The 27160-nt window shown below is 46.2% G+C and overlaps 1 pseudogene; it reads right to left on the reverse strand.

The window, feature by feature from the left end:
- Positions 1-6635: 6635 nt before the first annotated feature.
- On the reverse strand, positions 6636-22851 carry LOC133046462 (neuroendocrine convertase 2-like; annotated as a pseudogene).
- Between the last annotated feature and the right edge of the window lie 4309 nt (positions 22852-27160).

Genomic DNA, 27160 nt, shown 5'->3' on the forward strand with positions numbered 1-27160 from the left:
TGTGTGCAGGTCAGGAAGCAACAGTTAGAACTGGACATGGAACAACAGATTGGTTCCAAATAGGAAAAGGAGTACGTCAAGGCTGTATATTGTCACCCTGCTTATTTAACTTATATGCCAAGTACATCATGAGAAACACTGGGTTGGAAGAAGCACAAGCTGGAATCAAGATTGCCAGGAGAAACATCAATAACCTCAGATATGCAGATGACACCACCCTTATGGAAGAAAGTGAAGAGGAACTAAAAAGCCTCTTGATGAAAGTGAAAGAGGAGAGTGAAAAAGTTGGCTTACAGCTCAACATTCATAAAACTAAGATCATGGCATCTGGTCCCATCACTTCATGAAAAATAGATGGGGAAACAGTAGAAACAGTGTCATACTTTATTTTGGGGAGCTCCAAAATCACTGCAGGTGTTGATTGCAGCCATGAAATTAGAAGACGCTTATTTCTTGGAAGGAAAGTTATGACCAACCTAGATAGCATATTAAAAAGCAGAGACATTTCTTTGCCAACAAAGGTCCATCTTGTCAAGGCTATGGTTTTTCCAGTGGTCATGTATGGATGTATGAGTTGGACTATGAAGAAAGCTGAGCACTGAAGAATTGATGCTTTTGAACTGTGGTGTTGGAGAAGACTCTTGAGAGTCCCTTGGACTGCAAGGAGATCCAACCAGTCCATCCTAAAGGAGATCAGTCCTGGGTGTTCATTGGAAAGACTGATGCTGAAACTGAAACTCCAGTACTTTGGCCACCTGATGTGAAGAGTTGACTCACTGGAAAAGACCCTGATGCTGGGAGGGCTTGGGGGCAGGAGGAGAAGGGGATGACAGAGGATGAGATGGCTGGATGGCATCACCAACTCGATGGGCATGAGTTTGAGTAAACTCCAGGAGCTGGTAATGGACAGGGAGGCCTGGTGTGCTTCTATTCATGGGGTCTCAAAGAGTCAGATACAACTGAGCGTCTGAACGGAACTGAACACTTTCTGAGCATTGTAAACACATTCCTAGGTCATACCAGAAGTGCCCTTAAGAAAAAACAGGCTGCAGGAGGGTTTCTGAGATTGCTGGGTGCCATGCTGCACTTATCAAGATGATGTAGCATTCCACTGTAAATGGGCCAGCGGCTACGAGTTGCTAGCTGCTTACTTGCTTCAGAAATCCCAAAGGGTGTACCAAGCGATCACTGCCAGAAGTAAGAAACCAGCAGCTAAATGCATTTCCAGGTAGTTGTTATGCTGTACTGTTTTTGGCCAACTGAGAGAGAAAGGTGAATTTGGCCACCAAGGTCCACTGTCCATGTTCACACCCAGGATGTGTCCACTCAGGATCCAAGAATTTTCCAGACAGACCTAGGCACACTGAATCTCCACTACAGAGAAAACATGATGGAACTGACCTTTGGATGTTGCTTTTCCTTTTCCTGTGAGTTTGGTGGCCTTCCCTATGGTCACACTATCAGGAGCAATTGCTAATGAAAAATGACTTCCAACAAGTGTTTTCAGGCAGTATGTGACTCTATGGACATGGAATGCTGGAAACCTATATTCCATTGAGGAAGGAAATGTATTCATAGACAGTGTGTTTTCAAGACTCTATTAGGAACTGTCTAGCTTCAAAGATGTGAATTCTCCATATTTGCCCAGAGGACCTCACTTCCAGAGTCAGGGCAATGTGTTTTCCTGCACTTTTTGAGCTTTGTAAACACATTTCTTGGTCATACCAGGACTGCTCATGAGGAAACAGGCTCTCTATATCAGGAACTGTCTAGATACTAAGATGTGAGACCTCTAGGTTGGTACAGAGGACCTAAATTTCAGAGCAAGGGCAGTGTGTTTTTGAGCATTTTCTGAGCTTTGTAAACACATTTCTGAGTAATGCCAGGACTGCTCATGAGAAAACAAGCTTCAGGTGTGTGTCTGAGAGTGCTGAGTACCATACTGTGCTTACCTAGATGAGGTAACTTTCCATGGCAAATCGGCACATGGCTAGGAGTTGTGAGCCACCAGCTTGCTTCAGAAATCCTGAATGGTGGACCAAAGGTTGCACTGTCAGAAGTAAGAAAAAAGTAATTGGATGGATTTTCAAGCAATTGCTGGCCACACCTCTTTATGGCACCCAGAGAGAAAAATACAAATTGTGCACCCTAGGTCCGGTATTCAGGTTCACACACGGGATGTGTCCCCTCGTGATTCAAGAAATTTCCAGACAGACCTTTGTTCCCTAGAGTTCTTCTACAGAGAAAACTGGTTGGAACAGCCATTTGGAGGTTGCTTTGCCTTTCCCTGTGAGTGTGGGACCCCTACCTATGGTCACAGCCTCAAGGAGATGTTGCCACTGAAAATAGACTTCCAAGCAAGCACTTTTCAAGCAGAGTGTGACTCTCAGGTCGCAGAATGTGAAGAAAGCTATCTTCCTTTGAGGAAGGAAAGACATCCACAGAGAGTGTATTTTCAAACCTCTATCTTGCAGGAAATTTTGAGCTTCTAAAACATGAGACCAGCAGGTCTGCTGAGAGGACCTAAATTCCTGAGTCAGGGCCGTGTGTCTCCCTGTAATTTCCGAGTCTGGCAAACACATTCCTAGGTCATAACACTACTGACCATGAGAAAGCTGGCAGCAGGGGTGTGTCTGAAAGGGCTGAGTGCCTTACTGTGGTCAACTGTGTGAGGTGACATTCCAGTGACAGGCTCAAAGCTACAAGGTGTGAGCCATCCGCTTGCTTCAGAAACCCCAAAAGGTAGAGCAAAGCTAGCTCTGTCAGAGGTAAGAAAATAGCAATTGGACGGATTTTCAAGCTGTTGCTAGGCCGAACCACTTTAGGGCCCCCTGAGAGAAAAATGCGAATTGTGCCCTGTAGGTCAGGTATCCAGGTTCAAACACAGGGTGTGTCCCGGCAGGATCCAAGAATTTTCCACAGAACTAGGCTCACTAGACCTCTCCTGCTGGGAAAATGGGATGGAACAGACATTGGAAGTTGGTTTGCCCCTCCCTATTGTCACAGACTCAAGGAGAAAGTGCCCCTGAAAGATGACCTCCAAGCAAGCACTTTTCAAGCAGTGTGTGACTCTCAGTTCACAGAATGCAGGGAAAGATATCTTCCTTCAAAGAAAGAAAGGCATCAAAAGAGAGTGTATTTTCAACCCTCTATCTTGCAGGAACTGTTTAGCTTCCCAGATGGGAGGCCTCCAGTACTGCTCAGAGGAACTAAATTCCAGAGTCAAGGCCATGTGTCTCCCTGCACTTTCCAAGCCTTGCAAAGCCGTTCCTAGGTTATACCGGTACTGCACATGAGGAAGCAGGCTGCGAGAGTGTGTCCAAGAGGGCTAGGTCCCTCACTATACTCACTTCTGCGAGGTGGCATTCCACTGTAAAAAGGCCCACAGCTGGGAGTTGCAATTCACCCACTTGCTTCAGAAATCAAAAAGGATGGAGCAAATCTAGCTCTCTCAGAATCAAGAAAAGAGCAATTGGATGGATTTTCAAGCTGTTGCTAGGCCACACTGCTTTAAGGCCCACAGAGAGAAACACGAATTGTGCCCCCTCATTCTGGTATCCTGGTTCACAAACAGGGTGTGTCCCCAAAGGATCCAAGAATTTTCCAGACAGACTTACGCTCACTAGAGCTCTCCTACAGAGAAAACGGGATGGAACAGACATTTAGATATTGCTTTGCCTTTCCCAGGGGGTGTGGGACCCCTCTGTTTGGCTACAGCCCCAAGAGGAAATTACCATTGAAAACTCATGTCTAAGCGAGCACTTTTCAAGCACTGTGTGACTCTCAGTTCGCAGGATACTGGGAAACCTGTATTTCTTCAAGGAAGGAAAGGCATCCACAGAGAGTGTGTTTTCAAACCTCTCTCTTGCAGGAACTCTTTATCTCCTAAGACATGAACCCTCCAGTTCTGCTCAGAGGACCTAAATTCGAGTCTGTGCCATGTGTCTCGGTGCATGATTTCTTATTATGCTATCCTATCCTACTCCAAAATGCTGGTTTTAACTTCCTAAATTTATATGACAGCTGCCAATAGGGTATGACCTGAGTCTGAAAAATGCTGCTGTAGATCATAATTTGTGTATGATTTATTTGCTAATTCTAAATCTTCCATGCATATTTATGAAAACAAGCTTTTTAGCTCTTTCTCTGGCAACTTTTAATTTTCTCTCCCAGAATGGATGGAAGTGTTTTTATGTAATACATATCACATCCCACATAATTTCTGGAAGTTAATGTTTTATTGTTGAATCTCCTAATTTACATCATGTATTTTTAAATTTACTTATAAAATGTTGTCACAGGGAATAACAATGTTAACATGATTATTATTCACTTATTTTCTTTTCTTAAAAATGAATGTCTATAAATAACTATCTCTTGCATTAGAATCAGGATATCACAAAAACCTCACTAGCTGGACATATTTTAGTGTTAATACTGGTGCAAAAAATGAAATAGAGACCAAATATTTTTAAATAGCACCATATATATTTTATGTACTGTATACTCATATCAAAACTTGCTATTTCTATTAAGAAGCTGAAAAGTTACTCTCTAATTTCATAAATTAGACTACAACTGTGAAAATATGGACAACTATTTTGTATCTGTGCTGCTATATAAGATACTTAAAGTTTATACAGAAAGGTGCAAAATTACAGAGATGAAGTAATGACAACTCATGAACATTTCACCTGAATTTCCACTGGCCTTTTTCTTCAGCCAGAATCATTTTGATATCCTCTGAATATGCTTTTAGAAATGAATGTGGCATCTATTTCTTCAGTAAATACACATACACACATTTTAGGTATATGTGTGTATATACAGTTATACAAGTGTATATAAAGATATATACACATATATACACACGTGTATTAGTCTACATATGTATATATATTTCTGCGTGCACTTAAACACACATATACACTTAATGTCTTTTGGTTTATTTTCAGACTGTTAATGAAAAATGAAATTTTGATGATTTCTATTTATTTTTGCATTAATTCTAAACTGGTTTAAAAAGGCCTTTGAAACATGTAATAAATTTCTTTCAAAAATCATAAATATATGACATCATAAAGCATTCTATAGAGATCATATGGAGTTAGAGAAGGTAGAAATCCATGCCATCATGGGAGAAAAGAGAAAGAACATGGTTTTTTCTGCCTTTAAGGAAGGGCCCTCTGGCTCTGTGTTGCCAAGTTAGAGATAAGGAACTCCAGGCTGTTCCCATGGGAAGGGAGAAATGTAGCCAGAAGGGGTGGATCAGTTCTTGGGAATCAAATCAAACCAGCACATCAGTTTTGGGGGGTTGGGTGGGCACTGGTGAGCTATTCCTTGGGTAAGAGAACAAAGTAACAGCCTCTCGGAACACCTTTCTACTTGGTGATGAGATGCTGTCTCTGGGGGTGACCGGGGGGAGGGGGCATGTCACCTTTGGGTTGCAGGTTAAAGCCCCTCCTGGACTGCTTGGCTGCCACAACTGTAGCTGACTGTAGTGCTTTCTGTGCGAAGGGCTTCTGCCTCCTTTGGGTCTCAAGTTACAGGGAGACGAGCTGGCTTTTCCCCCTTCAGTGGGAAGGGCTCCATACAAATGGGGGTTCCTGTGAAGTGGCTGCCCACCTGACCCCTCACCCTCACACACCTCTTCCAGAAGAGAGGCCATTTCCCCAACCCATCAAGTGCAGAAGCTGTTTTCCTCCAATCGTGTATGGAAAGCTCTCAAAATGCTCACCTTCTCTCCCCTCCATCAGATTAAGCAGCCCCAGAGCAGCGTCAGAAAGGAACATCCCTGTGCTAAGAACTACTCAGCTACTCTTTCCTAGATGTGTCTCCATCCTGCCTTCCTTTTTTTTTTTTCCTTTGCGTAACTATAGGAGGAGCCCCAGAAAAATGGGGTTGGAGAAAGCCTAGGCACACAGAGAGTGACAGGGGCATCTCCCAGAGTTTATCATAACTCAGAGCAGCGGCTGATGAAAAAGCAGCCAGGCCACTGAGATCTTACGTCTATTACACTGGCGAGCCAGACAAGCTACAACGCTGACCATGGTGGTAAGATATCCTGCGTTCATGCTTTTGGATTCTCTCCTACCCATCTGGTAACTAGGGGACCTTTCGATTAGTGCCACCTTCATTTACATCCCTGGAAAAGCTTCCTAAAAGTCAACACATCTTTTCCCAAAGGATTTACAGCATCTGGGCTTGAAGAGACTCAGAGCTCACCTCTGTCATAAACCTGGCTCCTCCTTTTACATAACGGGTCCTCCCTTGAGATCGTGAATAAAACATCCTTGGAGTCCCCAGGCCTGACTTATTTAAATGTATTCTCTTAAGAGAATGCATAGCTCTTTTATGAAATTCATAGCTCTTCTATGAAAGAAATGGAGGGGTTGGCATGATATCACCTATCTGAAGGACAGAAATGAAGAGCTTGGAGTCACAAACAGGACAGAGGTGTGGGTGGGAGCACTGTATTTGGGGCACAGAATAGAAAAGGTTGCTTCCATAGGAATGAAAAGAATCACTGACAGTGAGCGAAGCTTCAGATCTAGACGTGGGCATTGCTGGTGTGGGGGGAGGGTCACTGCTACACTCCTGGAGGAGGCGGCGGGGATGAGGGAGGGGGCCGGATGCTAGTCCTTGCCCAGGATGCTTTTCAGGCTTCTCTGCATGGCCTTGTCCAGCTCTTCCTCCAGCTCTTCCTTCTTGGACATGGCCAGCTTGAACTGGTGATCCCGCACCACCTGGTCAATGTAGGGGGCACTCTGTGTGCCATACAGCATCAGCATCCATTCCTTCAGCACCCCCTTCTGGGGCGCGCTTCCTACAAAGCCCAGCTCCAGGGTCCAGGTGCCCTGGGCGTCCTCCCCCCAAGTGTGGGTGGTCATGAAAGGCCACTTGTCAAAGCCCACCTTGGCATCGTAGTCTCGGGTGCGGTGGCTCAACAGGATGGACTGATGTCCAGGTCCCCTCTCCTGGTCACGTTGACCGTGATGACCACTTGGACGTGCTCCAGGTAGGGGACAAAGTTTTCCTTCCCCTCACATGCGTCAGTCGTGAATGTCAGCACCAGCTTGCCAGTGGTCGGAATTTTCCTGAGGGTAGAGTAGCGAGTAGACACAGTGAGGGGTGGGGACACTATCCCAGGGTTTTTTGTTTTTTTTAATTTTTGGCTGCATCCAGGGGCATGTGGGACCTTAGTTCCCCCACCAAGGATAGAACTCATGCCCCCTACATTGATCACAGGACTGCTGGGGGATTCCTATCCCAGGGGTTTTGAAGGCCATTCTGTGGAGTGGGGAGAGCATGGACTCGGGGTTTATTATTATACCAGCTATGTGACCCTGAGCAAGTCACCTGCAGTCTCTGATCTGTTTGGACGGGGGATGCAGCCAATACAGTTGACCCCCTTCCCACTTCTCCTAGGTCCTGCTGGGTTCTCTTGCACCTGAGGCCCCTGTGGACCCTGATGGCAGAATGTCAGGGATTTGATCCGGAAGGAAAAACCCTAACCAGTGATTGACAGGAGGAGGTGAGTCAATACAGCCTGCGTTCCTCACTGCTGGTGGGGACAACTCAGTGTCCCTGGTGGGGTTCAGCCTAGTTGCCCAGGGCAGCGAGGTGCCAGTCAGCGCATCCTCTGTGTCTTCTCTATTGGGTTGCTCTCTCTCCCTGTCTACATTGCCTCCTCCTCACCTGTGTCTCCTGAGATAATCTTTCAGGAAAAAAACAACTGTCAGCACCCAAGTCCCACTAGGGCAACTGAGAGTGGAACAGGAGCTCAGATGTCTTTCTTTTACAGCACTCAGTACTTTGATAAAGAGAAATTATTGCTGAAATGATTGTTATGACTATCGTAACAATATGACTGCAGCTCAGAAGTGACTGGTCATGGCCACACCTGACCGGTATGCGGTTGAGCACACCGTCCGCTCTCTACTGAGCTTCTGCTATTCAGGTCAAGTGTTAACACTGATTTCCAAATTCACTTAAAATTCAGAGCTTGCCACAGCCTTGGGGGCTTCCCTGGTGGTTCAGATGATAAAGAATCTTCCTGCAATGCGGGAGACCTGGGTTTTATCCCTGGGTGGGGAAGACCCTTTGGAGCAGAGAATGGCAACCCACTCCAGTAGTCTTGCCTGGAGAATCCCCATGGACAGAGGAACCTGGCGGGCTACAGTCCATGGGGTTGCAAAGAGTCCAACATGACTGAGCAACTAACACTTTGCTCAAGGAGCTGAGTGGGCAGGGGAGGGTGGGGGCTGAGCCAGACAGGGTGCTCTGGGAAACACTGGCGGCGGGGTGGGCCAGGCTGCCTCTGCTCACTGACTTGGATGGTCCAGCGCAGATGCCTCACAGCCAGTTCTATTCTTCCCTTTTATTATAGTCAAGCACCCTTCACGGACTCTCCTGATAAAGTCTCTTTAGAGAATTGCTTTTCGAGCTGCCTGCTTCTCTGGGAAGATGAGCACTGAGGAAACTCATACACCTGACAGTCACCACTCAGCGGCTCCCAGCCCATTTCTGTGCAGCCCAGCATAGACTTGGCCGCTGCCAGGGGGCCATGGAGCCCTGCGGCCTGCCCGCAAGAAGCTGGATTCCTGGCAGTGAGGGCTGCTTCTGCCAGAGGCCCAGCCGGCCTGGGCACTGCCCTTGGAGCCTCCCTGTCCAGCCTCTGAGTTCTTCCAGCATGGCATCTGCCCCAGACCTTGCTCATCAGCACCTGAGATCAAGTTCAGGTGGGCGGTGGGCAAGGGGGCAGAGGGCACCCAGGAGACCAGAGCCCTTCCAACAAAGCCTGACCTCCCCCACCCCAAATTTCCCTGACTGGTCTGACCACCCTATCACCTGTCGCCACTGTTTAGATGCCTTCCTTGTGCCCAGGTGAAACTGGCTGAATAGTCATTCATTCATTCATTCATTCAATTCATTCCACAAATATTGATCCCATGACTGCTAAGCTCTAGCCTCGAGGACACACGAGCAGATGAGACAGGCTAGGTTCCTGTCCTCAGGGAGCCCAGCTGAGTTAGTTCTGAAAGTGCTCTCGAGGGAGGGGCTATATACGTATAGTTATGACTGCCTCAGGGCTTCCCTGCTGGCTCAGATGGTAAAGAACATGCCTGCAATGCAGGAAACGTGGGTTTGATCCCTTGGAGAAGGGGATGGCAACCCACTCTAGTGTTCTTGCCTGGAGAATTCCATGGACAGAGGAGCCTGGCAGGCTACAGTCCGTGGGATCTCAAAGAGTCAGACTCGACTGAGTGACTAACACTTTCACTTTTCATGACTGACTTGCCTTGTTGTATGGCAGAACCCTACATGATGTTGTATAGGATATATTCTCCAATTAAATAATTTTTTTAAAAAGAGCTCTCATCTTTCCTTTCATTAAAATAATGCTTCTGAGACCACTCTCAAAATTTAGTCTTCTGGATCTTATCCAAAATCTCATAAATCAGAACCTTTGAGGAGTGGGGCCTTGAGAACACAAACTGACACATTTCTATATACTTTGTTTTTCTATTATTTGGTCACACTGTGTGGCTTGTGGGATCTCAGTTCCCCAGCCAGGGATCAAAACTGGGTTCCCTGCAGTGGAAGCACCAAGTTCTAACCACTGGATCACCAGAGAAATCCCTTTTTTTTTTCTTACGAAATGCCTATATATTTTAAAGTTTAACATTGCTGTCATAGTATATGTGTACATGTATATTGTTCTGAGAATAAAACTGTTGCAACAGAAGATCATTTGGGAAATGTAAATTCTTGATGAATTTGTGTAAAACCCTGTAAGAAACATATAAGCCAAAACATCTATATATATATAGTGAAATGAATTTAACCTGATCAACTGAAACATAATAAAAGACTTTTCCAGATTAAAAAATATATATAATGCTGCTAACACTGGGTAAGCTCCCAGCTGGTTGTGAACCACTGCGATGGTATATTTCAGGGCCCCAGATTCATTAACTAACATGAGGGCATCAGACGACCTATTTCCAGTGTTGCCTTTGGCTCCAAATTCCAGCAAGTATCTGGATTAGCACAGAGTGCTCAGTGCACTTGGAACTGGGAGGGAAATGGTCATTCATCCCAGCATACGTTCTCCATCTCCCTCCCCCCTCCCTCCACAAGCACAGAGCATGAAGATCAACAGAAACCCAGTCTTCCTGTCCAGGGCCATTGCAGAGAACAAGGTCTGATGTCAACACAAACCATGACTAAGCAGAGTCCCAGTGCTCCTTCTCCTCAATACTGCAGTTGTACCACCTTTCTGCTAATTGGGAACGTAAGCCAAGACGCAGCTAACTACACCCTGCCCTTGTCACACTGCCCATGGCCCCCACCTGCTGTGGCCCAGAGCCTACAAAGGCACAGATGCTGTAGGGCTTCCCCTAGCAAAGTTCCTCTTTGTAAATCTTTCCCTCTTGTCAATAAGGGATGGAAGTTCCAGGCCCCAGGGCTCTGGACACTGGATACTCTGCAACTGCCTAATGCTACAGCTCTGCCTGGAAGCTGGTTATCCCCGAATCAAATCCAGTGCATCTCAGGAGGACACAGAGAGGGCATCTGATACGGTTGCCAGTGCAGTGGTGGCATCTCCAGGGTATTTTCCATGACTAGCGGCAGAGCTTACTAGCCCCACTTACTCTGAGTCCTGCATGGAGCCACCCACACAGTGGAACCTCTCAGGCACCGTCTTCGAGTCTTTGGCCATCTTCACAATGGCACCTGCATCTAGGACCCGGTAGCCAAAGAGGTGATCAAACTCCAGGCCAACCCAGTCCTCCGCCACTGATGGACCTTGTCGTGAAGCTGGTTCTGTTTGGGGGTGAGCACAGTCAGATGCTGCATGTCTCTCCAGGTCAGACCCAGGCTGTGGGCCAGAGGCAGGGCATTTGAGGACAAGGGCATGGGACAGGGGTGAAGGGAAGGAAAAAGAGGCACAATGACTAAGATAGCACGTAGACCTCCAGTAAGATTTTGGAACATCTATGAACCCCCGAGTCAAAGGAGGATTATCTGTGCATTATTTATAATATAGGTATAGCTGTACATCAATTAAAAGTCTTGCCTTTCTTACTTAAATATATTTCAAATGCAAAAACTGACACACACTGGGATGGCTAAAATGAAAAAGGCTGACAATACCAAATGTTGACAAAGATGAGGGACAAGTGAGTACTTTGCAGATGGGAGTATAAATGACCACAAACACTTTGGAAAACAGTTTGGCTCTTATCTTCTAATGTAGCCCAAGTGCTTAAGCTGTGGCACAGAAGTTCCATTTCTAGGCATGTAGCGAACAAAAATGTGTGTATATATTCACCAGACATACATGTACTGGACTGTCCATAAGCCCAAACTATGAAGCCCCCAAATGCCCATCCGCAGTAAAGTGAATAAGCCAAATGAGATGTATTTATTGGACGTGGAACACTGCACTGCAGTGAGAATGAAATATACCTACTCAGAATAGCTGGGATGAAGAGAATGCTGACCCAAAGAAGTCAGACAACAGAGGGGAACAAACTGATTCCAGTCACTTAACGTGGAAACACAGGAACAGCCACTGTATGCTGTCGGAAGCCAGGCTGGTGGTGGGTCTCGGGCAGGCGGTGCTGGAGGGACACGGAAGCTGCTGGGCGTGCGCTGAGCTCTGTTTCCGGGTCTGAGTGTTGGCCGCGTGGAACCGTTCCGTTTGGGAACAGGGCACAGCCACTGCGTGCTGTCGGAAGCCAGGCTGGTGGTGGGTCTCGGGCAGGCGGTGCTGGAGGGACACGGAAGCTGCTGGGCGTGCGCTGAGCTCTGTTTCCGGGTCTGAGTGTTGGCCGCGTGGAACCGTTCCGTTTGGGAACAGGGCACAGCCACTGCGTGCTGTCGGAAGCCAGGCTGGTGGTGGGTCTCGGGCAGGCGGTGCTGGAGGGACACGGAGGCTGCTGGGCGTGCGCTGAGCTCTGTTTCTGGGTCTGAGTGTTGGCTGCGTGGAACCGTTCCGTTTGGGAACAGGGCACAGCCACTGCGTGCTGTCGGAAGTCAGGCGAGTGGTGGGTCTCGGGCAGGCGGTGCTGGAGGGACACGGAGGCTGCTGGGCGTGCGCTGAGCTCTGTTTCCGGGTCTGAGTATTGGCCGCGTGGAACCGTTCCGTTTGGGAACACGGGCTGTCAGTTCTTCAAGAGCAGAGACAACAGCCAAAATAGCTGTCTCCCCGGGGCCCAGGATGGCCCTCCTCGGCACTCTCTTCATTCAGCAAATAAACAACTTGGCTTGCAGAGGTGTCTCTGGAAGTTAATGTCTAATATTCTATTACTCAATGTCTGTGTTTTTCAAAGTACCAGCCATGACCCGTTTGTGGGCTAGAAAGTCGACTGAGTGCGTGGGCTATGTATATGGGTTGCACAGTAAAATCATTTGTGGAACATTTAAGACCAAACTGCTCCAGCCACATCTCAGACTAAGTAAATCAGAATCTCTGGGAGGGGGACCCAGGCTTGGGAAATTGTTAATACTTCTCAGGTCATTCCAGGAGACAGCTGAGGTTGAGAAGCAGGTTCTTTATGAATGAAGCTGTCACGAGTGGAAGAGAACAGAAAAGAATACCAGTGTGACTGTAATATGGGGAAAGTATGTGTGTGTTATGTGTTGGGTTGGAATGCAAAATGTATTTCTCACTGACAGTCATGGTCAAAAGAGTTGGAAAAACCTTGCACTACAGTTCTCCTCAGAATCAAATGATTCAAAGAATATCACTCGCTTGATAAAATCTCATCACGGGCAGGTTTCATTGGTTCAAAGCTTTGAATGAGAGTCAGAAGATGCTAGTGATTCACATGCTCTTGAAATATAGACTTTCAGTTTTTAAGGAGAAAGTTTCAAGGAAAGTCAGTGCTTATTTGAGAAATTTAAGAACATATTTATTTTGGACATATGGTCCCCTGAACATACAGACTAGGTGAACAGTGTGAAATTGCCTGACAGTGACTGTGGCTGAAAGTTCAGTGCTTTGGTGGAACAGGATTCTGAATCATTTAACCCAAAAGTGTTGATAAACGAAGATCTGCTAACTTCAGGGTGATCAGAAGGCTAGCTGGCAGGTGAAGTAGCTCTCACCTTTGCAAGGGGTTCTGCCACAATAATACGCTATGCTTCCTGAAGGACCCCATTAGACCTTTCTACATGGATTTACTCTTATGGGGCCCATGAGAGAGAAAGAATGTGTCAGAATGAGGATGTTCTCATTTCTAAACTAAATTGGAGCAAGGTCTATATGCCAGCATCAGAATTTGTGACACTGGTTGAACAACCATTTGCTTATGCCTGAAAAGTAACACTGAGTCCCTCCTAGTTTTACATTCTGAGCAACTTCTGAACTGACTGAAGGCATGCATATGTGCTAAGTCACTTCAGTCGTGTCTGACTCTTTATGACCTCAGGCTCCTCTGGACAGAGGGATTCTCCAGGCAAAAATACAGGAGTGGGTTGCCATGCCCTTCTCCAGGGTATCTTCCCAACCCAGGGATAGAACCCACATCTCTTATGATTCCTGCATTGGCAGGTGGGTTCTTTATCACTAGCACCACCTGGGAAGGCCTGACAGAAGACAGTGTGTTAGTGTTAGTAGTTCAGTTCTGTCTAGCTCTTTGCGACCCCATGGCCTGAAGCTTGCCAGGCTCCTCTGTCCATGGAATTCTTCAGGCAAGAATACTGGAGTGGTCTTCTACTCCCTTCTCCAGGCGATCTTCCCGACCCAAGGATCGAACCTGGGTCTCCTGCATTGCAGGCAGACCCTTTCCTGTCTGAGCCATCAGGGAAGCCCCATTGTGTAAAGCAGGGATCTCACAACCTGCTTCAAGCTTTAATCCTACTACGGCAGCTCAAGGGTTGTAGGTGACACCTATTAACTAATACAAAATAAATGTACAGAATATCTACAGTATGGAAGTCACTGTGTTCAGTGTTATAGGCAAGGAATAGGTTATGCTTTTAAATAGTTTATATAAGAGTTGGAAAAGTAAGACGAATCTACGGAAAAGCACTACACAGTGAAGTGATTCTATGATCATCTATTGAGTGTGTGTCATGTCCAGGCTTTGCACTAGTTCTAAGCAGGCTGTGGAAAGGTCTCAGAGCCTATAGTCTGGGGGGCAGACAGACAGACAGCTCAATATTTAAACAGGGGGGAGCCGAGCTCCCTCCCTGTCATGCCGAGGGAGCCAGCAATGGGGCCCTGGAGTTATCCCAAGGAGAGCATCTCACAGAATGTGGACCAGCACCAGAACCACGTGGGAACCCATGACAAACATGGATTCCTGGTCTCAACCTCAGGTCTCTGGCATCGGACCTCCTGGAGGCTGTGGGCCTGAGGATGCACACTTAGGACTGTACCCAGGTGATGCTTCTGTACATGGGGTTTGAGAACACAGGTCTGAGATGGTGGTTCACAGCCTCAGCTGCACGTGTGGACAGCATGAACACAATGATTATGTCAGACAGGACCCAGAATTGTTGCTTCCACGGATCTGTCCATACCTCTGCCAAAGGCTTGAAGAATCCAGAGGCGGGAGAAGGCAAGTATTACGGAGGTGATAAACTTTAAAAAGCACAGGCGGTCCAGAGCCCTGGGTGTCAGGGAGGGAGAGCCAGGGACTGAGGCAGGAGAGAACCACATGTTAGGACATCGGAACTTTATCTGAGGAAAAGACACGAAGGCAGAGGTGCTTGAGCTGACCTTTAGAAACATCATCCAGAGAAGGAATTAGGACCGGTGGGATTGGAAGGCAGTAATATATAACAACAGTATGGAGGAATCTCTCAGACATAATGTTGAACCAAAATGCCCATACTGATACTTAGGTGATGGTCTGTTTCCTGATTTGGGTGCTGGTTACTTTGATGTGTAAGGCTTCTGTGGTGGCTCAGATGGTAAAGAATCTGCCTGTAATGCAGGAGATCTGAGTTCAATGCCTGGGTGGGCAAGATCCCCTGGAGAAGGAAATGGCTACCCACTCCAGTATTCTTGCCTGGAGAATCCCATAGACAGGGGAGCCTGATGGGCTACAGTCCGTGGGATCTCAAAGAGTCAGACGAGACTGAGTGACTGACATCGATTCTTCATGGCTGTGTTCACTTTATAAGGAGTCGCTGAGCTGTCCCTGACGTGTATGCTTATCTCTGTGTCTATCATATTCTGATGGGGCTCACATGACAAAATCCACCCTTGGAAGGTCACCTTTGGAAACACTGTTCTAGCCTAGAACGTGGGCCGCTTTACTGTGGATGGTTCTCCTGGGCCAGAAGTTTGCCTCCTTGTGACCCCCTCAGACCTGGCTTGGCCCTCTAGAACCCCACAGAAAGTCTGGGGTCATGGAGAGAACCCCACATATGGGAAGGTAGCTGTGTGTGTGTGTGTGTGTGTGTGTGTGTGTGTGTGTGTGTGTGCTAAGTCGCTTCAGTCGTGTCCAACTTTTCGTGACCCTGTGGACTGCAGCCCTCCAGACTCCTCTATCCAAGGGGTTCTCCAGGCAAGAATATTGGAGTGGGTTGCCATTTCCTTCTCCAGGGATCTTCCTGACCCCAGGATTGAACCTGTGTCTCTTACATCTCCTGCGTTGGCAGGCGGGTTCTTTATCACTAGCATCACCTAACCCCCGCTAGGGATATCCTGTGAAACTTCTCTATAGTGGACTCCCTGGGAAATGTGAGTAATGATCCCTGGGGAATCAAGAAGGTGTTTTCAAGCATTTGGCAGGAAAGCATTTTATACAGAGAAGGCAATGGCACCCCATTCCAGTACTCTTGCCTGGAGAATCCCAGGGACGGGGGAGCCTGGTGGGCTGCTGTTTATGGGATCACACGGAGTCAGACACGACTAAAGTGACTTAGCGACAGCAGCAGCAGCAGAAGCAGCAGCATTTTATGAGATTAAACAACAAGGTGATGACTGGTCAGGACAGAAGAATCGGTTCCCTTTGTCCCCTGGAGCCACAGGAATGGTCCTTCTCCCTCTTTCATGGTCCTGATGGGCAGACATTTTAGACAGGTAATTTGTTTACTGCATTCAGGTTGCTTTCGAAAAGCTTTCTGGTTGGCCTTCTGAGTGGGAAACAGACCTGATTGCTGCCACATATATCCGCAGGTGCCTCATCTGAACACAAAGAGAGGTGAGCTGCAGGAAGTGTTCACAAAGAGAACCTCCTCCCTCTGGGCTCTCTCCCGGGGCTATTTCATGCTGATCAGAGGTTTTAACTCCTGGCTTTGTTGTTGTTCAGTCACTCAGTTGTGTCTGACTCTTTGTGACCCCGTGGACTGCAGCATGCCAGGCTGCCCTGTCCTTCACCATCTCTGGGAGTTTGCTCAAACTCATGTCCATTGAGTCAGTGATGCCATCCAACCATCTCATCCTCTGTCGCCCCCTTCTCCTCCCTCCCTCAATCTTTCCCAGCATCAGGATCTTTTTCAATGAGTCAGCTCTTCGAATCAGGTGGCCAAAGTATTGGAGCTTCAGCTTCACCCTCCCAATGAACACTGGAGCACTTTTACCCACTGAAAAACCTTGAACTTTACCACCCCTGGAAGGGTTTATGCAGCCCGGCTCCCTTGCCTTGATTTGGAACTCTGAGGCATGATTTACACTTCAGAACTCCCCCTGGGGTCAGGCTGAGGTCAGAACCTCTGGAATCACATCCTTGCTCAGATCCTTTCCCACCTCTAACCTGCTTCCTCTTTCCCAGTGGTTTCGCTTGAAGCACTTGCTTAATGAATCACACCAAACTCTAATCTCAGGGTGTGTTTCCAACCCAGGTGGCTGGTGTTCCAAGAAATTTGAGGACTGGCTTCCAAGATGGGCTTGAACCACCTCCTACCAGGTATCAGTTCCCCCCGTGTTTATGGCAAGAGAGTGCTCAGTTGGTCACTGCTGCTCCAAAATGAAGCATACCTAAACAGTGACTACATTCTTTTCTGTAAGGAAAGCTGCGAGTGTGGTAAAGAATAAGGAATAATTGGTGCAGAGCCCACGAATCTGTTGAAAGTTCCAGGAGCCTGTTCTAGCACTTTGATTGATCTAGATGTCACATTGTTGGCACATAGGATTCCCAGGTAGCTTAGTGGTAAATAACTCACCTACCAATGCAGGAGACATAAGAGATGTGGGTTTGATCCCTGGGTTGGGAAGATCCCCTGGAGGAGGGCATGGTGGCCCACTCCTGTATTCTTACTTGAAGAATTCCAGGGACAGAGGAGCCTGGTGGGCTAAGTTGCTGGCATACACACCTGGGTAAGTGACTTTTTGCTTGCCAGAATCCAGGGAGACTTTGAGTCGAGTTCTTCCCTCTTTCATTTAAGGGGAAACCAGAAACTCCTTCTTGTTCCCTGTCCTTTGTGAGACTCTATGGCAAGAGCAGCCTCCCTCTGTTTGTCTGCTCCCAACTAGAGTGAACAAGACCAACTCAGACTCTAGGACCCAACAGGCCCTGAGCAGAACAGTTTCATTTTTAGGAAATGCACATAATATGTTAGTTTTTTGGTTTTTTGTTTTGTTTTTTGTTTTTTGTCTTGGTGCTTAACAAGAAGAGAGTGTCCATCTCTTCTTTCTTAAATTTTGCACCTGAGTTTTGTTAACAGAACCAAAGTTTGGCTTGGCCCAAAGACAGAAGTCATTCCCGATTTGGGGCTTTATCTGTGAAAGGAGGATAACGATGCATTTTTCTGCTTGAATGCATAGGGGTTGGGCTAGATAATCTTTTGAAGTCCTTTCCTATTCAGGGAATCGGCTCTTACCTCCTTTGCAAGTCAGAAAATGCACTGCATCTGTGGAGAGTCAAGCAGGGATGCCTGAAGATTGATGCCAGAATCTCTGGTTGCCCAGCAACAGCTGACAGGGATGGGAACTCAACTTCCCCTCCCCAGGAGCCATAATCCAACTTCTTACAAGTTGCTGGTTCTGTATTCTTGGAGAATTCCTTGCATAGTGGGCATCTGCACTTATACCACATGGATGTTGCCTAAAGCCACAGGTTCATTGCTCAAACCAAAAGCCAGTCTCTGGTTTGCACTAAGACAGGGGAGCAGATAGGCAGGGACCTCTGCTGGTGCTCAAACCCAAGGTGGGTCCAGCAGTGGTGACGTGTGGCCTCTCCGTGGGATGGTGAGAACAGAGAGGGTGGGCTCCTCTCACCGGTAGCTGGAAGGTAGCAGCAGAGCCCATTTCTTGGGCTACACTGTGTGACTCTGCCCACATTGTCTCAGTATTAAACTGAGTTCATCATATAAGTTAACAAATCTGGAGCAAGAGCATCCTGTTTCCACCACATGTTCTGAAAACCTTGCTAGATAACCAGCTTGGCAATGATCTTCTTTCATTTAGCTGATTGGGAGTATTATTAGAGTGAAACAGCCATGAAATCCACAGATGAAAGAAAATATCTATGTACCCCCATGTGTGGTTGGGTGTTGGGCTCTTATGCTCTCTCAGGGATGTAATTTTGTGGTGTGTGTGTGTGTGCGTGTGTGTGTATCACTAGCAATGCCTGCCAGGGTTCATTGGCCCTGACTTTTTACTGACTCTCACACCCACTTTTGCCTCCATGGACACTTGGTGTTGGGTTGGGAGACTTGTGTTAGTTCACCCTGCAGAGCTGGCTCTTGGTCCCGAGCTGCAAACATACTTAGCCTCTAAAGCCAGTGCGAACACTCCTGCTTCGGGAGCAGCCGCGGATGTCCCAGAAGGCCTCAGGGTGCAGTTGCCATATAAATCTGGGGTTACCTGGAGGGGAAGAGAGTGAGGAATAAGTGAAGAAACCCAGCTGCTTTAAACCCAAAACAGCACAGAGCAGAGGATCTTCTGTTTCTTTTACTTAAAGTCTGCCTTGTTCTGAAGACTATTTAGATGGAGGTAAGAATAAGCTTAGCATGCATGTATCTGTTTTGCCATTTTATCTGAGCTTCCTAGTAGCTTATCAAAAAGGGAAACACAATCAGTTATAATTACAGTGTCCATATGATACAAGAAACTCAACTGTTTAGATAGGCAACTCGGCAGCTATTCTAATAAACAGATATTTATTTTCTGGACCCTACAAGGAAACACTATAAGTGGAGAGTGACAAGCCAATACCACCACCATAGCCAATGCAACGGTGGGGTTTGTTACACTGAGATTAGCCCAGAAGGCTCAGGGCCACTTCATTAACAGTCTCTTTTCCCTTCAGGAAAAATGGGTGGCATTCCCAAAGAGGAAAAATGAAACAAGTTCAGCTAAAGTTTGCCTAGAGGGACAGCCTTTAAAGAGAAAATGTTACATGCTCTATATCTAAAATCCACCAAGAGATTCTGGAACACAGTGAACAAGACAACTGCTACATCAGTGGTCACCCCAGGACTCTTCTTAAGTGGGGAGGCTGATCAGCTGAGTTTTAAAGGATTTTACAGAGAGAAAAATCCTCATCTTCAATGTTTGTGAGAGACAGGGTTTTCATTAAGATTGTTTATAAATCATGAGAATACTCTTTTCTCCTGTTTGTCTGTAGGCTCCTAGAGTGGGTCTGTTAATTTTGGGGACAAAGCATCAGGGAGGTTTAAAGTCATCTCCTGGGGAAAGTGACAATATTCAAAGATAATTCAGTGCCTCTCCCCAGCTGTAGTAGAAAGAGTCACAGACAGGGGCTGAGGACAGAGTGATCCCACTGGAAGGCCCTTGGGGCAGGGAGGGGAGTTTCTGGGTGGGGGGATGGTGTATGGGAAAAGGCTTACAAGCAGAATGAGTTTGGGGCCACCTTCACTTGTCCCTTTCTGCCCACACAGCTCAGAAGATGAGAGAGTGAAGCATCCTTCCACTTGGGAGGAGCTGACACATTTTCCATCCTCCCCAAGACTAAGGGGAGCCAAGGGGGCTCATGGGAGAAATCAGGGAGGTTCATGGGGGAGCCAGGCAAGGGACTCAGTCTGGGTCTCTTGCAGGCAAGGGACTTCTGCTAGCACATGTGAGAACCTGGACAGCTGGGCAGGTGAAGCCCAGGCAGGACCTTGTGACTGAAAGGCTAGCTGGTACTGATGACTGCACTCTTGTTCCTGCCTTACTCCCAACCCTGGAGAAGGTGGTGACCAGGCAGGATGTAGCCCAGCAGGAATATTGAGCTACCCACTAAATTCCTGGCTTGGAGGACTGAGAAAATGCTGTATGTCTAGCAGACTTGGAAAATTCACTATTAAACCTAGGTGCTCAGGAAGGAAGAGTTGCTCGGAAGAGTGCAATAAATGTCTGTGATTCTTAATCTTTTGGTTTTCTCAATTGTGGACCTGGTTTAAAAATATTATGAAACACACCACTCTTCCTTTGCAAAAACACACATGTGCCCACTTCTGGGGAGGTCTAGGGACCGGGAAAAGTCCATCTGTGTATGCCATTTCTAAATTACTCTAATAAATGGATGTGTTCTTGGCTCAGATGGGGTGCAGGTGTGATGCTCCAGTTCTTAATATTACTTACCTTATGAGCAACGTGCTGGGGCAACATCTTGGTAAACTAGAGTTCATCATTATTTGTAAGCCAGAACAATGAACAGGAAAATCTATGGACCATGAGCGGGAAGGAGGTCATGGTGTTCTTGTTTTTCGTGAAGACTTGACCTTGATAATAAAGCATCACCAGCCTAGAAGAGGGGTGCATCTCCCCTCGGAATGGGGGCTGACTCTTTGAAGAAGGGCCCTCCTTCCATGATGTCACCATGTCTGGGTATGACGTCACGAATGTCTACATGCATCCCTGGCCCGCACTCACCACGCCGGCCTTGGGGTTCCGCTTGCACCCGCTGTTGAAGGTGGAGGCCAGTGTGGAGGAGCAGCACACACACATCCCACAAAATTACATCCCTGAGAGAGCACAAGAGCCCAACACCCAACCACACATGGGGGTACATAGATATTTTCTTTCATCTGTGGATTTCATGGCTGTTTCACTCTAATAATACTCCCAATCAGCTAAATGAAAGAAGATCATTGCCAAGCTGGTTATCTAGCAAGGTTTTCAGAACATGTGGTGGAAACAGGATGCTCTTGCTCCAGATTTGTTAACTTATATGATGAACTCAGTTTAATACTGAGACAATGTGGGCAGAGTCACACAGTGTAGCCCAAGAAATGGGCTCTGCTGCTACCTTCCAGCTACCGGTGAGAGGAGCCCACCCTCTCTGTTCTCACCATCCCACGGAGAGGCCACACGTCACCACTGCTGGACCCACCTTGGGTTTGAGCACCAGCAGAGGTCCCTGCCTATCTGCTCCCCTGTCTTAGTGCAAACCAGAGACTGGCTTTTGGTTTGAGCAATGAACCTGTGGCTTTAGGCAACATCCATGTGGTATAAGTGCAGATGCCCAGCTCTTGTCGTAGAGCTTAATCCTGCCATCATTGATGGACGAGTTGATGGAGATGGTCGATGCGTAGCCATTGCAGTTGCAGTCGTCGTTGCTGCCGCTGTCAACCGAGGCCCACTCATAGATGCTGCCTTTGCCCCTGCGGCCCTGGGGGACAGAGAAGGATGCGCGGGCTGCAGGGGGGTCCACCTGGCCTCTTAAGCAGTTGAACCCAAGGGCTGACTTCATTTCTATCTGCCCTTAAAAACCACTGTCCTTCTGGACAGGCACCCTGAGAATTTTTCTTTTCAGGAAGGATACAATATAAAGTCATCTCAATTTACAATTTAATCTGGGAATAACGAGGTGGGAAAGACTGGAAGAATCTCTTTAAAACTGACAAATGAACTGCTTTTAAACATAGAACATCCTCATGGTAAAAAGTCAAAGTATATGGAAAGGAAAATGAAAACAAAAAAATCCCTCTACATGTTCTTACATATTCTTTCAGGCATTTTTCAGCAAAAATGCAAATGTACCTGTAAATTTATACTTAGCTATGTAAGATATAAAAGATATTTATATCTAGCTTCTGTTTTACACATATCATGTATATTTTATATAAGTTTATATATATATGTAGATATTGTAAGTATTAAAATACACATTTACTTACTGATTTTATATATATATATTAAATATATATATATATATAGATCCCTGGGTTGGGAAGATCCTCTGGAGGAGGGCATGGTAACCCACTCCAGTATTCTTGCCTGGAGAATTCCATGGACAGAGGAACCAGGAGGTCTACAGTCCATGGGGTTGGAAAGAGTTAGATAGTCTTAGCAGTTGAGCATGCACACATGTCTGAATTACCTCCAAGGTCTCCTGCCTCCTGAGAATGAGAAGTGACATTTTGATTGCTTCTAATAGGACTTGGAGTTAATTAGCCTGTGACTGACTGAGTCAAAACATCAACAAAGATTTATTCAGCCACTAGCTGAGAAGTGTCCTCAGTGTCTTGGTAAATCTGTCTTGGAAAACTCCATCCAAACCGGCAACTGCCCGCAGAAACCAAGACCCAGAGGGAACTATAGCATCTTTACAACTGAGAGGGTGCAAGGCTCACCCTCTCAAGTCGGCTCAGATTTGGGCTCAGTGTCAAGGATGGGGCCCTTGGAAAGTGAAACAGACGTGAATCAGCATCAGAGAGTGAGGCTACCCGCTGGGGAACCTTCCCCTGAACCAGCCCACAGGTTGGCTGCTAGTGACACAGGCAACCTCTGCTAAAAGGAAACCAATGCTGAAAACATCCTCACCTTGGTGTAGGGAGACTGGCTGTGACTCTAACCTGTCAGGTTCCTCTGTATTCTGACCCCTTTATATTATAGTTTGTAGCCCTGCCCACCAAGGGGGGGGGGAGCCTGTTTCCCACCCTTGAGTCTGGGTCGGCTTCCTGCCTTGCTTCAGCAAACACGATGAGGTGGACCATCGTGCTGGGTCGATTCTAAGCATGAGTCTCAAGGAGCCAATCCATGTCCGCTTTCCCATGGGAACCAACCTGAGTTAGCCTGCAGGTGATAACAGACAGCCTGGTCAGGTTCACTGGCCACAGCTAACAGTGACCCGACATGGGAGGCCACCCCAAACCAGCCAGTCTGTGGCTCACCTTCCAGCTGACCACAGATGCATGAGTGAGGCCACCTGAGATTCGCCAAGGATGGCCCAGGTTAGCAGAGCAACTCAGCTGACCTGTAGACCCACAATTAGAGTTAAGTGGTTGTTATTTTAAACTACCGAGTTTTGGGGAAGTTTGTTACATGGCTTTGCTCACTGATACACAGAGAGCAGTATCAGCATGTTTTGGAAAAGTTAGCAGCAAACATTAGTTTTGTTTTGGACTGTAAGACTTAACCCACAGGAATATTTTGATTGCTAGGAATTTTAAATTTAGTTTTCCTAAGCTGTTTGTGTGTGTTTATGAGAGTGATAATAATTATATGCTTGCTTCTAGTGATTGGATATCAGTAACAAACAGTCCCTGACTTCTGGGCAAGATGGGCCACTAAAGAGAAGACCCTAGTTCTGGGGGCAGACAAGTGGGGAAGGGGCCTCTATAAGGGGGCTGAGAGCTGACTGTGGGATGGGTCTGTTACTAGCACACCACACTTTCCTGTTAAAACAACACCCCAAGATCCAGTCCTGCTCCCCAGCTTCACCTGAACTGCAGCTGAGATGAAACTGAAACAGAGCAACTGTGACTCACATTCAAACAATCATTTGGAGGGTACAGGGAGAAATTAGATGATAATCACAGCACACACTTATAGGGCACTTAGTGTGAGGCAGGGACCACCCTGAACACCTTACATGGTCACTCACTGCATCCTTACAGCCGTCCTGTGCAGCAGTACCATTCATACCAGTCACACGGAAGACAATATACATACGAAGAAGCACAACAAACAAACACAAGAGCTAAGTAGGACTTTGAAATTCTGGGGGGGACACAGATGAAAATATGACCACTGAAGAGAAAGACAGCATCTCAGGGTTGTCAATTTTCCCCAAGTTAACTTACAAATTCAACGTGGTCCCAACAGATGCACTGTGTCGTTTGGGATTCAATCAGGCAGATTCTGCCATGCTGGGCAGTTCACTACAGGGAATTTTATCCAGGAAGAAAGTAGTAAAGAAGAACCAAAACCCCAACTGGGATGTGGAGGTCATCCAGAGATTAGGGAGGAGATGGTCCAGGAGCCTGCCCTGCTCAGGGTGGGCTGCCTGCTGGGGTCCCCCATCCTTACTCTACAGCATGAGCTTGGAGAAGACTGGCTGTCTACCTGCCTCCATGTTTATCTGGTTTAAGCTGGAATTACCTTCTCTGCCTCTCCTATGCTTCTGCTCTTTTTTTTCCCCCCTCATTTTTTTTAAGGCAAGTGAATTTAGATGAAATTTAATATGTGGTGCAACTCCACTTTGAATTCTCTCTTTTTATTAGTCTTTGCAGTTTAGCAGGATTAATTTCTCTTAAAAGATTTCACTAAATGAGAATTTGCCAACGAAGCACTATTGACGGTATTTAGCCACCGATGTTCTCAGCCAGGGATGATTTTGTGCCCCAGGGGCGTTTGGCACAGTTGGAGGCATTTTGGTGCTCACTACCAGCATCTGGTGGGTGGAGGCCGAGGATGCTAAACTTTTAACGCAGAGGACAGCCCTCTGCCCCCTGCCCCTACCAGTCACAACTAAGAGTGAGCTGGATTAAGTGTCAGCAGTGCAGACGCTGAGTCTCTCCTCTAACCTATTGGTAAAGGCAGTGATTTTAAGAGCATAGCCTAAAGCAGCCTTTCACAGACCCCAAGTTTCTTAAAAGTTCAAATGGATTTTGTAGTTTGCTTTTGAGAGAATAACAGGCAGGAAGGCTAGGGGTCTCCAAACGGAGGAAATAGGCTGCAAGTGTCAGACATTTTTTATCTCTCTCTTAAGCGGCAGGAGGAAACAAACTAGAAGTGTCAAATTTTTTTCCCTTATCTATACAAAACTAAAAGTAGGTTTCTATTAAAATTTTGTGTTGCCATGACTACACCTGGTTCCACCTGAACTTAACTTTTCTCAAACCTTGAGCTAACCAATGCGTTTCTCTTATGGAGATGTTTTTCTTAAACTATGTTAATGAACTAGGTATTTACCCTAGACTCTGTCTTTCTTCAAGTTGGTTCTGCTTAAGACTCAGAATGGATAAGGGCTCAACAAACCAGTCTGTTTTACTCATACATTGTTCTCCTAATCTATGTTAATAAAACTATATGTTTACTTGGAAACCTGCCTTTCAAGAGTCATGAAATCATTTTATGGCCCAGGACGACTCACCTTGTTTCAATGTTATCTCAAAATGCATGTTGTGGGTGAGGGGCCTGGTGCCCCTCTGAGTTTTGAGACATTTCCTTTCTCAAATTATCGGCCTACTAGTAGTTATATAACATCCCACTAAAGACTAGCAGGGGGCACTCTCTCTGCCCCCTTCTGATGTCTATGTCAGAAGTTTTCTGTCTCTTTTATACTTTATTAAAACTTTATCACCCAAAAGCTCTGAGCGATCAAGCCTCATCACTGGCCCCAGATTGAATTCCCCTACTCTGGAGGCCAAAAATCCAGGCGTCTTTCACAGTTCAGCAACAACCTTACACTTTTAATATAAAAATAACAGCACAAATTGCTTACCATTGGCTAATGTAAAGTTCCAGCTCAAAGCTGGTACATTGGCTCTGTATACTCTCAGCACATATACTCTCTCCATATACTGGGACAGGAGGTGGAGATCCTGCTTTGAGAGGCTTGGGCTGAAGTGAGTTGGTCCCGTCATCCTACCAGATGCCTCGTGACCTGGACTAATGACTATCCACACCACCCGCCCCCGACCCAGTGGTGGTATCTGCTTGTAGATATCAATGAAGCCAGCCTGATATAGTTTGCCTTTTTCTAGATAGTGAATTACACTAATTTTTATTTTCCAGTCACCTTGACATCTTAATAGAACACTTATATACTTTAAAAAGTCATTGTATTTTTATTATGAAAATCATATTCTTTGTAGAATGACTGGAATCTAGACTATGAAGAAGAAAATAAGAATCCTATGTAATCTTCCATCAATAGAAAACCACTGGTAGTATTTGGTGGATTCCTGCTGTTTTATATATATATATATAGATATATAGATATATAGATATATATATATATATATATATAGATATATATGCCAAGCATAAGCACAGGTTTAAGAATGAAAATGAGATCATAAAATCTATCTACCTTTGTGGCCCTGCTTAAAATGTATTTCTCACTTACCATTACATTAACATTTCCTCACATAATCAAATGCTCATCTACACTGTAAGTTTTTATTAGTCTTCTTAGATAGCCATTCCATAATCTATTTACTCTTTTTTCTTAGATGTACATAGAAGGCTGTTTCTAGGTTTTAAAGTGCTGATGTGAAAATGATTCTATATATGTCTTTGTATTTCTATTTATTTCTTCAAGCAGAATTTTTAAAATAGGGAATGTGGGGTGAAAAGGAATGAACACTTGAAGATTCTTAACCCATAGTGCCATATTATTTGTTTTATAAGGCTTAATAATAATCTATATTTTCACCAGTACTGCACAAGAGCTCAGTATTCAGCCCATCTGGGTCAAGATTTAGAATCATTAAAAAAATAATTTTGCCAATGTGGCAAACAAAAACAAAACTCATTGCTTTGAGTTATTTTTTTCAACATCAGTTGAATTTATCTTTCTCTACATCTACTGCTCATTTGTCAGTCAATCAGTCAGTTCAGTCACTCAGTCGTGTCTGACTCTTTTAGACCCCATGAACCACAACAGGCCAGGCCTTCCTGTCCATCACCAACTCCCGGAGTTTACTCAAACTCATGTCCATAGGTGATGCCATCCAACCATCTCATCCTTTGTCATCCCCTTCTCCCCCTGCCCTCAATCTTGCCCAGCATTAGGGTCTTTACAAATGAGTCAGCCCTTCCAACATCAGGTGGCCAAAGTATCAGAGTTTCAACTTCAACATCAGTCCTGCCAGTGAGTACCCAGGACTGATCTCCTTTAGGATGGTCTGGTTGGATCTCCCTGAAGTCCAAGGGACTCTCAAGAGTCTTCTCCAACACCACAGTTCAAAAGCACCAATTCTTCAGCACTCAGCTTTCTTTATAGTCCAACTCTCACATCCATACATGACTACTAGGAAAATCATAGTCTTGACTAGATGGATCTTTGATGACAAA

Source organism: Dama dama, chromosome 25 (assembly GCF_033118175.1).
Source record: "Dama dama isolate Ldn47 chromosome 25, ASM3311817v1, whole genome shotgun sequence".
Classification (NCBI taxonomy): domain Eukaryota; kingdom Metazoa; phylum Chordata; class Mammalia; order Artiodactyla; family Cervidae; genus Dama; species Dama dama.